Source organism: Mixophyes fleayi, chromosome 5 (assembly GCF_038048845.1).
Source record: "Mixophyes fleayi isolate aMixFle1 chromosome 5, aMixFle1.hap1, whole genome shotgun sequence".
Taxonomy (NCBI): Eukaryota; Metazoa; Chordata; class Amphibia; order Anura; family Limnodynastidae; genus Mixophyes; species Mixophyes fleayi.
Genome location: NC_134406.1, coordinates 235,867,287 through 235,881,614, shown reverse-complemented (window position 1 = coordinate 235,881,614; position 14,328 = coordinate 235,867,287). Strand labels below are relative to the sequence as shown.

General features: G+C 36.8%; 1 long non-coding RNA gene across 1 annotated transcript in view; it reads right to left on the bottom strand.

Annotated features, from left to right (window-relative positions):
• Positions 1-10,703, bottom strand: part of LOC142157856 (uncharacterized) — a 172,050-nt gene extending 161,347 nt beyond the window's left edge. Inside the window, exon 1 of the long non-coding RNA XR_012692660.1 lies at positions 10,526-10,703. This is a non-coding gene — a long non-coding RNA (uncharacterized LOC142157856). The remainder of the gene's footprint in view (positions 1-10,525) is intronic.
• Positions 10,704-14,328: the final 3,625 nt, after the last annotated feature.

Sequence of the window (14,328 nt, the reverse complement as noted above, 5' to 3'; positions counted from 1 at the left end):
CATAAGAGACACATGCAAGGAAAAGCATATTTTTGTGCATTTTGTTCAGCTGGACAAATGATACGTAAAAAAGTAACATTTGGGCCAGACATTCATCAGGTGTACGAGTATGTATACATATGCCCATGATAGCATAGAGATGTGACATTGTTATTAGTAACTGCTAAAATCTTAGTACCCTGTTTGCACACAATATAACAGTGCAATGTATTGTCATATATGCAAATTTGCAATATAAAATATAATGAAAAAAATAGAAATAAAAAATACATATTAAATAAATTAAAATATATACAAACATATGTTAATTTCCCCATTAAAAAATCAAAAAGGAATCTTATTTTCTGCAGTCATCCAAATGGAAATGTCAATTAAGTAATTCAAACAGATGGTATAATTAAATAAATGGAAAAATGTAATGTGTGTTGGCGCTACTGCGCCGGGTGTATACAAATGTGTAGAATGTATTTCAATTATAAAAGTGTGTTTAAAGTGTATAGTTAATAACAATGTGTCCAATCTTCTTTGATGGTCCAGCAGGTATCCGGGCTCCACTAAAGGGGGTTATACCCCCCACTTCAGTTCCCGTTCATGGGGAATGGAGTGCCGGGGAGCTGGTTGTAATCCTGGTCTCTGGTGGTCCAGTGGGGATGCAAGAGCAGCCTAGGTCCAGCGGTGGCCAAGTGGTTCACTGCACAGTAGGTCCCCTGGCAGCCAGCTTACAGTTACTGCCAAAGGGGTGTACAGAGCAGCCTTCTAGATTCAAGTGAATCCAGGTGAAGTAGCACCTCCTGGGGGACCCAGCAGGCTAAGCCGCATACTAAGCTCCAGGTAGCGGCAGCTGGGGACTGCTGCTGCGGCATGTGGCTGCTTTCTCTTGGTAGTATTTACAGCTAAGGGGAAGAGCCAGACCCCGAGGCAGAGCCTCTGGAAGTATTTTAGGTGGGAGATTTAAAAGATAAAAGACAAATCTCCCGCCATAGTCTTTCCAGGGAGGAAAGGAGACTGAGCTCCCTCTCCCTGGCAGCTCGTGGACCCGGGGAAGGGGGGGGGGGTAGGTCACAGGTCTTAAACCCTCCTAACTTGTTCACATGCAGGCAGCATGAATCGGTCTGAATTACCTCCTGCAAGGGTAGGGCTGCAAAACTGTATAAAAAGACCCCTTTTGACCATGTTTTGTATTATTTCATCTACATCTGGAAGATCGCTAGTGTCTTAAACTTGCGTGTAAATGTCCTTGTAAGGACTACTTCAGTGAATAAAACATCCCTGCTTCAAGACTCTGATTTGACGCCTATTTACCTGCTATAATTCCTGTGATTTACAGATTAGACCACTCTAATCCATTATCTGGCTGTTCTCAGGTTGGGACCTAGCATCTAGTACCAACGCTCTGCCCGCTACCTTGCAGCTCTGGCCACTGTGAGAGGCCAGGGTGAACTATCCATAGAACCCTGATCTTAAGGAGAGGTTAGGTGTGCCAGCCCAGGTGCCCAGCCAGGGGATGCACTAGCAACAAGAGTTACCCAGAAGGAAGTGGTTCTGGGTGTCATTGAAGGAGTTAAGTGGTGGCAGCAGAGCCCCTCTTACTGCAGTTAGAGAGGTGCAATTGGGATAAAGAAAAGGGGCCGTGGCAAGGCAAGCCCAGCTGGTCCCCAGCACTATGTCCGGGTGGCATAGGAGCTCAATCCTGTCACAGATTTCTGGTGGCAAGTGGTGAGATAACCCCAGGTGGCTTTTTGTGCAGGAGAGCCAAGTTATTAAGGAGAGGAATAACTGCAGCCAGGAGAATGCACAGGATGTCTGCATATGCCAATGTGTCCAGGACGGACCTTGGGACTCTGTGTCCATCCTGTCACAGATGACTACAAAGCTGTTTAAATAAGTATTATCAACTGGAGGGGTCAATCAGAATAGGCTAGCTAGTGTTATTGATTGTCATCATCATCATTGCATATCATTACACCAACACTTCAGCACCTCCTAATGTATCCAGAGGTGGGTTCACAGCTAATTGTGTTGCAAATACGTTAAAACACCCTGGGCTATATATATTTTATATACTCTACTTATGCTTGTCTGCCACCGCCTTTATCCATTTCACCTCCAAGTGTAGGGAGATGTAAGTCAAGGATAAGCAAAAAGATAAGCAAAAATGAATATATTGACTTTACCATACGCAATACAAAATGCATATCGTACACATATTGCTTAGCATAGTTATGCCTTAAGTGCTACTAGGACTTTAGGCTCAGGAGACATGAGTAACTAAGATCACTTTTTTGCTTCTACTGATTACCTAAACCCAGTCATAGGTTGAGATTACAAGCTTCTGCTGAATAGTAACTAATGTGCTGCTAGGAACCGGTGCTTGGTAGATGCAGAAAAGTTGTCATATTCCCTTTGTCTCCTCAGACAGTACTCAGTCTGGCAGCAGTTTCAAAGTGCTGTGTAAGAGAGCCAAATAACTGCAGCTGTCTGTTCTTTGTGTTTAGTCTATCTCCCTGTTTTCAGATTGGTTCTTCTGCTGGAGTGGACCCACCTGAGAATCATGGGATGTATAATATAAAGAGAAAAGGGCACATCTTTCTAAGACAGGAACTATTCAGTGGCTACATATGCATATATTCGGAACATAAGAAGCACACATTTTAAAGATTCAACTTTGGGTCATTAAAGTCACAAAATACAGTAATAGGTTCTGCAACCAACAAGTTAAGGGGATTGCCATAAATACAATTTAATATGTCAAATTGAAGGTATCTGATTAACAGGCACTCAAATTTAGTTTATAAATACTCTGGCTTACCATCTTATGAGATCAGCTGCCATCTTAGTAAGCAGGGACCCGGGAACGAAGAGGGTGATCCAGGGTCTCCAGCGAGGAGGGTGCTTAGAGGTTAATGCAAGGTGCCATATATAGACCCCAGAGTTCAAGGAGCCCCAATTTATTGGGGGGGGTGCACAGTGGATTCCACAAGAACACAACAAATAAAGCAACACGGGGGAATATACTGCCACCAACCTAATGAGAGCTCCTTACTGAGAGGGAAGATACAGCAGGGGGGAGCACCCTCAGAGATACCCCAAGAAGAGTCACTGGTGTGTATGGGTGCATCAAGTTTTGGCACAGTGACAAGTGTGCACGAGAAGGGGAGGGTCCTACCAAGTAAAGGTCTCAAAAAGAAGAGAGAGGAGCCTCTAGATTGCATGTATTAGCATGCCTGAGAAAGACATTTATGGACAGAGAGAGACCTTTGGAAGGGCTGAGTGTGATTGGCTTGAAGCCACATGTGATATGAGAGAAGATCCTGTGTATAGTCCCCTTGTAAATGACTCCATACTGTGAGGGGAGGGGACCCTGTAGAGGAAGCTGGTTAGCAGGAGTTGAAATAGAGCAGGAAGTTTTCCTCTGTAAGAGAGCCCCCTTGAAAAGTACCCCCATATCATAAGCGGGATTACTGCAACTAAACAGCAGGCTTGTCTTGAGCAAAACAGTCCCGACAGTAAGATATAAATGGAGTCCTGTGGATGAATAACTGTGATATCAAGTGAGGCAGAGTCTCTGGCTTCTGGGATCTATTGAAGAGTTCTGCCTGAGTAACCATTTGCGAAATTTCACCAGTTAAGGTATTATGTTTCCTAGTAGCGAAAGGTACTCTGGATATTGGTATGACATTTGAAGTGGCAGTATGAGAAGCAGCAGTGGGGTTGGAGTAAGAGGGTCCTTGTGAGAGATGGGACGCAAACCCTTAAAAGTGGGATGTTAGTTAATCAGTGCTGGAATGGGAGCATGAACCCCTGAAGAATGTCCATTGTGTATTGACAGCTATTAAAGAGAGAGCCAAGTAGTTATTGGATATGTGTAACTACTTCACTCAGCAGCATCGGGTATGCAGCGGTGTGGTTATACATAATGGAATCTGCAAGAAATGTGCAGGTGGAGTGAAGGCATTTTGAGCAAACTACACTTGTAACCATTATGAGCTATGCTAGACAAGTTTGGTGTTTGTGTTATATTCTTTATAGCATTATGATATGTGCAGGATGAGAAGATGTTGAAAGTAAAAAAGTGTTAGAGATGGTCTGGCACCAACTAGTGTCCACTCCATGTTAATTGTGCTTAAACATCTGAGTATTCAGGAGCCCTCTGGTTATAAATGTCACACCCATGCCATTGCAGAAGAAGAGGGCCACAGTGAGTGAGGTACCACACAACATCATGGTTGCCAAGTAAGTGACCACTCAACATCAGACCATTGGGAGTTTCACAAGCAGTATGAGACACAAGGACAAGCATGGAAGTTATAGTATAGCTGTTTTTCTAGAGGAACCTACTTAGACTTACAGTACTGGTAGTGGACAAAAAAATCTAAACACTTGGGCAAATGTGGGACACCCAGCATATTAAAGGTGAAGACTTTCACACAGTTGTGGTTCATGCAGTAATTAAGAAAATAACGTTTCAGCATGGTGAGTGTAATGTATAAAAATGGCTTTTGTAAAGCGATGTAAAGCCTGGAAACTTATAACCCTATGAAGACAGCAAAATAAGCTAAAGCGGTACTGAATGTCTTTAGGTGTGATAAACAGATGTCTGAAAATCAAGATAAAACAGGTGCTTAGGTTAGTGCAGCTGACAGGTATGAGAATGCAGGTAAAACGAGTCTGCGCAGGTAGTTTATATCAGTAGTCAGATAAAGAAGCACAAAGGTCATGGCAGCAGGGATCTAAAGCCAGGTAAGGCAACTCTAAGGTCAGGGCAGACAGCAGGTATCAGTACTCAGGTTCCCAGCAGAGGTCAGGGCAGACAAAGATCAATCATGGTCTAAGGTTCAGGCCAAGTTAATGCCCTGAAAAATGGGTAAAATAAAACTCAGAATACAGTTACTTGTGCCTATAATGATCAGAGGTTGCAGGAACGATCCCTAGCTACTGGGTGCCAGTCAAGAGGCTTAGTTTAGTCCTGTGACTGCATGACAGGTCCAATGCATCCTACCAGTCACTTGTGTGTGCCTCTGGTGCATCTGGCTTTTTGGTGTTTGGTATTTTATGATCATAACAGCCCAACTTGCTAACATTTCATGAGCAATAGTGACTGTCACCATGGAAAAACATATATAGTAAAGGGCAACAATTGCAGAAGTGTATATAAACCAGACCCATGTTGCTTCCAACAAGGAAACCATAAGAAAACATCATTTTGAAGTAACGTTTAATTGAATGAAAGACTCCGGGCTCACAAATGTTCTTTAACCACTAAATATTTAAATATACTGTTATTTTATCCAACATAGTTCATATGAGGTAAAAAAACAAAATGCAAAATTATGCAGTGGTTTTATAACAGTGGTTTTATAATCACTGTTATGTTCTTCACCCTTCCTTTTCTTTTTGATTTTTGTACCCCTTTAATTTGTGAAAATTGTTATAAAACCATTGCAGTTGAAAAAACCCAAAAACAATCTCCTTACAAGCCAGTGTGGGAAAATGCTTGCGATTGGCTGGGAGCTATTTTTTAATGGGATTTTTTTCATGTGGAAAGGAGTTTTTTTCCATTAGGACTACATTGCATCATGAAAGAAGAAAATATTTTTTTTTTGTATTTTTATAAATTGTGATTGTTTGAAACATTTGTTTTACTTTTTGTCAAAAAAGGAAACAGGTCTTAGGGATCCCTGTTGGTTATTATGGGACCACCTGGGTGGTAAAGTTGCAGCTTCAGGGGTACCCATCTTGTTAATTTCACAGAGCTTACAGCTCAGGGTGATTGGAAAGAAACACATGGCATTACAGGGAAAGACTAGTTGTCTCTGGGAGGGGGTCACTGATTTGTTGCATTCTCCCTCTTCTATAAAGTCCTGCTCTAATCAACTTAGTGCTGATTTACACTTTAGGAAGGGGTCCCATACTCAAGTGGAAATCAGTCCCAAATGTTAAGCATTAGGGGTGGTTCAAGATTTTATGGGTGTCGGAGAATTCTACTTACTTTTTGTATTATTGTTTATTTATACAGCTGTGGTTTACCCCATTTGCAAATATTACAAATTTCATGATAATTTAAAAATTTCTAGTCAAATTTCGACCAATTCATGACAAACATATTTTCTATGTTTTCATACACCTCAAGGTAAATTCTGTTAATAGGCATGGTATGTAAACAAAATTATGGCATTTCTATGTAAAAAAAATATATATATTCTATGCTTTTTAGTTTTCAAAAAAGTAAACAGAAATTCAATTCTGTGAAAAAGGTTTTGCTTTAGTGTTAAATCAGTTACCAAGGTTTCTAGGAAATTAAATTCTGCATTTAAATTTCGAGCTACAAGAACACTGATCAAATGGTAAAAATGAATTTACATTTCACATAAAAAATACTAGATGCCATTTTGCTGCATTCCTTGATTCAAACCAAAATGGAGTCTCAATAACAGAATTGTCATTTAAGGAAATCACTTTATTGCTATCATTTTCTTTTTCAACAGAGATTGCTTTAGGAATAAACTATACATATATTTGTAAATCCAGAGGCTGTGCTATATTTTCTGCTTTTGGGCCCAAAATGAGCCTTTCATGCTGCATGTCACAAGTCTGTAGATTGAATTGATTTTTTTTCTGAGAAATAGCAAGATTAAAAACTATAACAAAATCAGTCAGAATTATCTGGATATTATTGTGTAATAAGGTATAATATTAAGTATATTATATCATAGCTAACAATTGTATTAGTATTACCGTTTTAATGTGACTGTTTAATTTATTCATACTAATATGTTTTTTTATTATTTGTATACTTTTATTCTCCGGGTTCAATCTGAAAAATCCCAAACAAATTTCATAATGTTACCCCCCTGCCCTTTCTTAACATTTTCCTTTAAGTAAAAACAAAACTTAAATGTGCTAGTATTAAGAAAAGAAAATGTTAATAGAGGTTGTGGCCTCTAATTAGTCACCTATAATTTAAGTTATTGTGAAGCTTGGAGCTGATGGACGTATTAATGTCTATGTAATTTATTATGTGCATAGATAATGCATTAATTTGCTTATAGTAATGATGGAAGCTGTTTTGTAATAATGCTGTAACAATAAAGCATTTGGCCTTGGTCTACCAGATGGGACTTCAACGTTGTTGGGGATGATCACTGTTGTAGTTGAATACAATGGGACATAGCATTTTAAAATTGTTCTTTATGTTGAGACACCCAATAACTGATGCTACGTGCATTTATTGATAAATATTTTCATACGAACTGAGTAAAATATTAGATAACATGTATTTTGCATTTGCTGAATAAAGACAAATTGTGTTTTTGGTCTTTTTTGTACAAATGATTTTGCTAAATAAATAGAGAAGTTAAATGGCAGTAATGTATTTCAAGGCATAAAAATATATTGCGACTTCATGACTTTATTGGGTGACAAATAAAAATGGTGAGCATAAGAGTTGATAATACTAATACTAATAATAACAAGAATTATTATTATCATTATTATTAATATTATTATTACATTTTTATTACATAAAAACATATGAGACAAAAATAGTTTCCTTTCTAACATATGCATATGAATTAAAATAAATGCAACTATGGACTTAAAATTGATGAACAAATAAAAAAGAATGGATGTTCTCGGAGGGAGGTTGTATTACTTTACAGTCCTAATGAATTAAAGTATGCTGTACATATAAAAATGTCTTTATTTTTAGTATTATTATTGTCACCATCATTGTCATAATTTAGGATTGAAATGAGAGCAAGTAATTCATACTAAAACAATTGAATGCTTTAATTAATGTGGTATCTACTTTTCAGCAGCATATGCCTTAATAGGAGCCGCAAAAGACTATAACAACTATAACTAATAGATTATAATAATTATAAGAATCAATACTTTAAAAGTGTTACAAAATATTTATAAATATTGCAATATGGACAAGAATTCAGGTAAATTGTAGTACAATTCAGCTCCTGAATGCTGAAATTATGCATGTTTAGATTGAACTTTAATAATAAAAGTTAAATTATATATACATATATGTATATATATATATATATATATATATATATATATATATATATATATATATATATGTATATATTTTTGTGTGTGTTTTTGTAATCTCTTTTTGCAAATCTGCACTTAAATGTAAATTGTATGGCAAGCACTATTTACACAATTTAAGCATTGTGATTAGGTTATGCTGCCACCTATTGTTCTTTGGTGAGCATCACTGTATTTCTTTGCTATAATGTTCATTGTTTGAGAGTGGTTGGTCAGTGTCATTTGTTAGTGAAAAGACAATACAATTTTTGTTTGTATATATGATTGCCTTTATAGACAGAATATGTAAGCATAAATATGGTATGAATAATTCTAATATTGATTCAAAATTAAGTATTTTTATCATATATTTTTAGCACTTTGCTCATCTAGAACACTAAAGTCTTTGATGGATGATTTGTCATTTTAATGTTTGTGAGGTCAGAATATAAATAATGCAAACTGTGTCCTGGGATATGAGGCAATGAATTACCAAATCAAAACATATATCTTGTGCCTTCTTTTGGGTACCATAGAAGTCAATTACTTAACACTAGCAGGAGAACTGATACACAAAAAATATTCTATATTTAAATAATTATGCATACACAATACTCTTATGTTCATGCTTTACATTGTAATGTTGACTTTAATTAGTAATGTAACATTGCTAAAACACTATAAATAATGTATTTTTTAATTTTATTTTATTGTGTTCTGTTAATTTTATATGAGGTCATTTACAAACTAATACATTTTTACACTGCTAATTCCCCATGTAATTATAACATATTTTCTTTTATCATGTACTGCAGTATATTTTGATTTATATAAAGAACCAATTTTGAAAACAAAATTAAACAAAAACATTACATTTATACTATTTATGGGGTTAACAATCCCAAAAAAATACACTGTTATTTTGATAATAATTTGGCTTAATGGAAAAATTATATTTTAATAAGTATGTTTGGTGTTCCAATTTTTTTTTTTAAATTTAAATATACATGTGTATTTACAAAGTATAGTATTATTTTTTATCTTTTTATATATGTAGCATGATCTCTGGGTTTATCTGTTTTATTTTATAGTCTATGGTTAGAATAAACACAAGATATGCAATAAGTGTAACAGGCATAACTAATAATGTGCTAAATGACCTATAAACGTGAAGGGATTGAAGCATTGTTTTAAATCTCTCTAACCATTTATGAAGTGCTGCCATAATTCCCTACACATACGTCAGGAAATTGATTCAATATATATACACACATCAATGTGTTCATTATATTATTATCTACAAGATGCAATATTATTTGAAAGTATTCACATCGTGCATATCAACCTCAAAGAAATGCGACTGAAATTTATCTAAATTGACATTTTTACATTTTTGAGAAAATAGTCGATCAAAAAATGTACATGCAAACATGCTGTACATTATAGTGTATGTATATTTATATTAGAATGAATTATGTCTATACATATATATATACATACATATATATATATATATATATATATAGTCATTTTTAAACAGTGACAAATAAACAATATTTATTATTGATAAAATTAAATTGAGATATTTACTATTTGATGATCACCAAACTAATTCACATGTACCATAGTTGCGTTTGTAAAAATATCAGATATCAAATGTCATAATCAGTAACTAGCATTGCAGCAGACAAACAGCTACCATACAACAAGATATCATGTTATTTTTATCAGTTTATTGTGTACCATGAATAAGTGATTACTCTTATAATGAATATAAAAACAGTAATAATCAGATTATTAGCAGTATTTCTGTTACAGCTAAATACTACCTGTGTGCATGCATTTTTTATTTAGAGTCAAATTAAATATTCAAGCCTAAAATGCTACATCTAATTGCATTTTAAAATAATATTTGGACCCACATTTAACATTTTTAAATATTTTTGTGAAATGCATCATTGCCTTAAATGAGCATCACAAAATCAGTGATGTTTCCTTGCCATCCTTTTTAATTTATTTACATATATATGCCATCATCCTAATGTAAATCTTGCTTACTCTTTTCAAGAAAACGAAATAATTAATTCTGCATTTTTGCACGATTAAAGATGATGGATAAAGCTTCGGTGCATAAACATCTACTAACAATTTCTATGCAACTCACATGTCACAATGCTTCTGACTCGCAAGTACTAATGGCAAGGCACAATTAGCACGTGTATGGACAGGCATAAGGAAAAACAATCCGAGATTTGAACATGGACAGGATTGAAACAAGAAAGAAAAAATGTTCACACAATGTAAGATATCTATCTGTCTGTGGTACTTGCAAGTTGTTTAAGCACTATCAAGGCTAAATTGTAAAAAGCATTTCAATAACATAACCAAATACATGTTCAACGGAATATAAGCACAAATAGCATATTTTTTACTTCAGCGTAGCCATGTTAGAAATATGGTAAAAAGATATTATTATATTTACCATTGATTTTCTTTTCTTTCAACAGCCCTATGCAATTTGCCTTCATCCTTTTTTGACTGGGAAGTAAACTAGAAGGGGGATATGGCACTACAGCACATACATTGCAATCGCCTCTAGACATGACCCAAAATGATGCTTAGAAGTCTTGCTCTGACCTCCTGCTAACCAGCCTCTTGTGATTAATTCAGCATGTCCTTGAAAGTATCTGCTAGAGAGCATTGTTTTTTTAATTTAGTAGTTCCTCGAGCCCACCTATAGTTTCACCCCTGGATTTTTATCATACAAAAACCATTTATCTACGAAGAGATATCTGTGCTTACTGAAAGACACCACCTGCCTAAATACCACTCAAAGATGACCATAAATGTCTAAATGTTTTTTTTAGAACCATTTATACATAAATGTGTTATGAGATTAATATCATCTTTATATGATTTTTATTTTTTTGGGTGAAAACCTACAAAGTGTCTTTAATGTCTGCTCCTTTATAAGAGCAGCAATATGGCAACAAAATGTTAATTTCTAACCAAACACCAGCAATCACCACCGTCACATGGATGGAATAAAGAGAGCAATCTAACATCCAGGGATATGAATTTCTGATCAGTGGCTGGCAGACTGCCGTGAAGGCTTACAGTAATCCCATTGGACAGCTAGGGTTGATGAAGCCTGGGAACAGGCAACCACAATGTAGGTAGTTCACAATTGCAAGCATTTGTCCATAATTTAGAGCTATATGAGAAGTGGAGAGTATTCATCTGAACAACAAGCTGTAATTTTACAACAGTAACATTTATACAATTGTTAACCCATCATAGCCCTGTGCTGCAATAAAAGCCTTCCTGGTTTAAATGGTAAAAGACACATCAGCTGCTGTACTGTAAATGTTGCTATTTGACGCCAGGGAAAACAATTCCAAAAGAATCAATAATATTAACTTTGCTTTTTCACAATATTTCCTTTAGATCCACATTTTTAAATTAAAGCCGCTCTGTCAATTGACAAGTGTATTTTTCTGTGCTGGTACACATTTTACATTTGATCACCCCAAAGGACTTACAAAGTCCTATGACAGAATTTCTATTAGTAACATAAGTAGAGAAAGAAGAGACTGATGGCACATGGCTTATCTCTCTATTCCACAACGCTTATTAGGCAATGAAATTTACATTTATAGATGCATTTATTTACAATTTGCTTACAGTTATTTGTGCATTTGCTAATATCCTAAATACATTGTTTTATACATTATAAAGTTATTATTATAAAAACCATTTTACACAGCAAACCAAAAACTAAAGAAATATGCACTTGCTTGTATGAGGCTCTAACTAAACTTTAATCAGAACCCTGGTTATAATTATGTCCCCTAATGGGATTAACTGCAAAAACAACAGTTTATATCACCAAAGTCCAGATTATACTAACAAATTGTTTTAACAAAAACAGCAGCAGGCTGTCAGCTTTCTGCAGTTAGACTGTCTCACATACATCAATGGAGAGGAAGACTGCTTGTACCGGTGAGATCACTTTCAGCAAGAATCTCAGATGAACAGCATCTGTTAAGCAATCAGCTGGGATAGATATTCTGGCAAAGAGGTTGTGAAATTAGCCCACCCTTATCATTATCCAAGATAAAATCAGACCCAGCTCAGGTTGTATTTAATATTAGGAAAAACATAATTTTTTGCCAGAACAGACACGGCAGGTTCTACCTTATCACACCTAGACATTCATAGTCACACAAAGGGCCTGATGCTGAGATGAGTTTAAGCCTGTTTACATAGTGTAAATTCCAAAACTTTCCACCGTGCATGCCCACAAAGAGTGTGCACACATATGCACGTATTAATTTGAAACGTGCACCTCCTTTCAGTTGCGGGTGGAGGGAAGGGCAGTCTAATGTAGGTAGAATACAGTAATGGTGGCTGAGGCAGACCAGAACCTTGACGCATATACGGCTTTCAGGAGCAGGATCTTTTGCACTTGCTAGAGGCTGCTGCAGAGGGCTGATGATGTTGCAAAGGGCTGATGATGATAATCACCTCTGAAGCTGATAGATGCTTTCTGCATTGAACATGTATATATTATAGGATTTTGTGGATGTATTTAAAATAGATTCTACTGTTTTACGTGATATGGAATTTATATCTGTTGTATTATATCAAGGCTAATAATAAATGCTTTTTTCTCTTTTAAAACAAATGTTAAACTTTTCTTGTACTTACAATCTGATTGTGTGCATGCGTATGTTGGTGTAGGTATGTCTGACGTAAACCTGGTGCAAATGCTACAGGCGCAGAACTGGATTATTCTTAAGAAGCCTCCCAATTAGCATATGTACATAAATATGCTAGGTTTTGAGCCTACATAAAGCCCAACATGCATTCAACTCAGCATCAGACCAATAGTATCCTCCCATTACCCTTCCAGCTGTTATTTTACAAATCATCTTCCCTGCTCAAGCTTATTTGGGAGAGCACTTCTAGTGTCAGTGTACACGGGTCAGGCACATATCTCTTGTAGTGTCCCTTGTCTATGCTCAACTGTATTTTCAGATTGTGTAATGCCAAAAACCATCTGGTTTCTCTGGCACTCCTCTACTTATTTTAAGACATTCACATAAGAGGCGAGTTGTCAGGGATTTATTAATTTATTTTAATGTCCCAATAGGCAGTGTTTGAAGGAATCTAGAGACCACTTTATAGCTAGGTATTCTTTAACTACAATCAGGGGCGGATTGGCCATAGACCTTACAGGGAAGTTTCCCGGTAGGCCGATGGCCTAACGAGGCCACCTGGAGGCCACCTCAGATTTTCCCTGGGGGGCGTGTTTGCATGCGGCGGGGGGAGGCACGTACAGGAAAGCAATCTAAAACATTGGTGTTCAGTGGGGAGCAACAGGCAGCCAATTGCTAGGCTCCCACGGAGCTGTTCGGCAGACAGGAAGTCTGACTTCACTTCCTGTCTGCCTGATGTGAGAAGAGACGCTGCTCAGAGCAACTGAAGGTAAGTGAGGGGGGCTTAGTATACTATACTATACTAAGGGGGGGTCCTATACTATACTAAGGGGGACTACCTATACTATGCTATACTAAGGGGGGCTGCCTATACTATACTAAGGGGTGGCTGCCTATACTATACTAAGGGGGGGTCCTATACTATACTAAGGGGGACTACCTATACTATACTATACTAAGGGGGGCTGCCTATACTATACTAAGGGGTGGCTGCCTATACTATTCTAAGGGGGGCTGCCTATACTATTCTAAGGGGGGCTGCCTATACTATACTAAGAGGAGCTACCTATACTATACTAAGGGGAGCTACCTATACTATGCTATACTAAGGGGGGCTTCCTATACTATACTAAGGGGGGCAACCTATACTATACTATACTATTGTGGGGCTACCTATACTATACTATACTAAGAGGGGGCTGCCTATAGTATACTATACATTTGCCCTGCATGGCTTTAGAGATGACCCACTGTGTGTAAAGTCATCACATCTAGGTTTTCCTAAATGTTACTACAACCAAATTCCTGTAGTTCTAAATCCCGCCTACTTTTGTGTTGGCCCCACCTACAGTTATTTTGGTCCTGCCGACATGAGGCCACTTCAATAATTTTTTCCAGGGCCACTTTAAGTTCCCAATCCGCCCCTGACTACAATAGCATATGTTCTTCCTTTTGTTATTATAATCTGGCTGAGGTTCATCTCCATTGTCTACTTGGTACAGTGCTGCCCCAGGCCTATATTTGATGTGGCATTCTGAGCCAAAAATATTTTCTTCAAATTTGG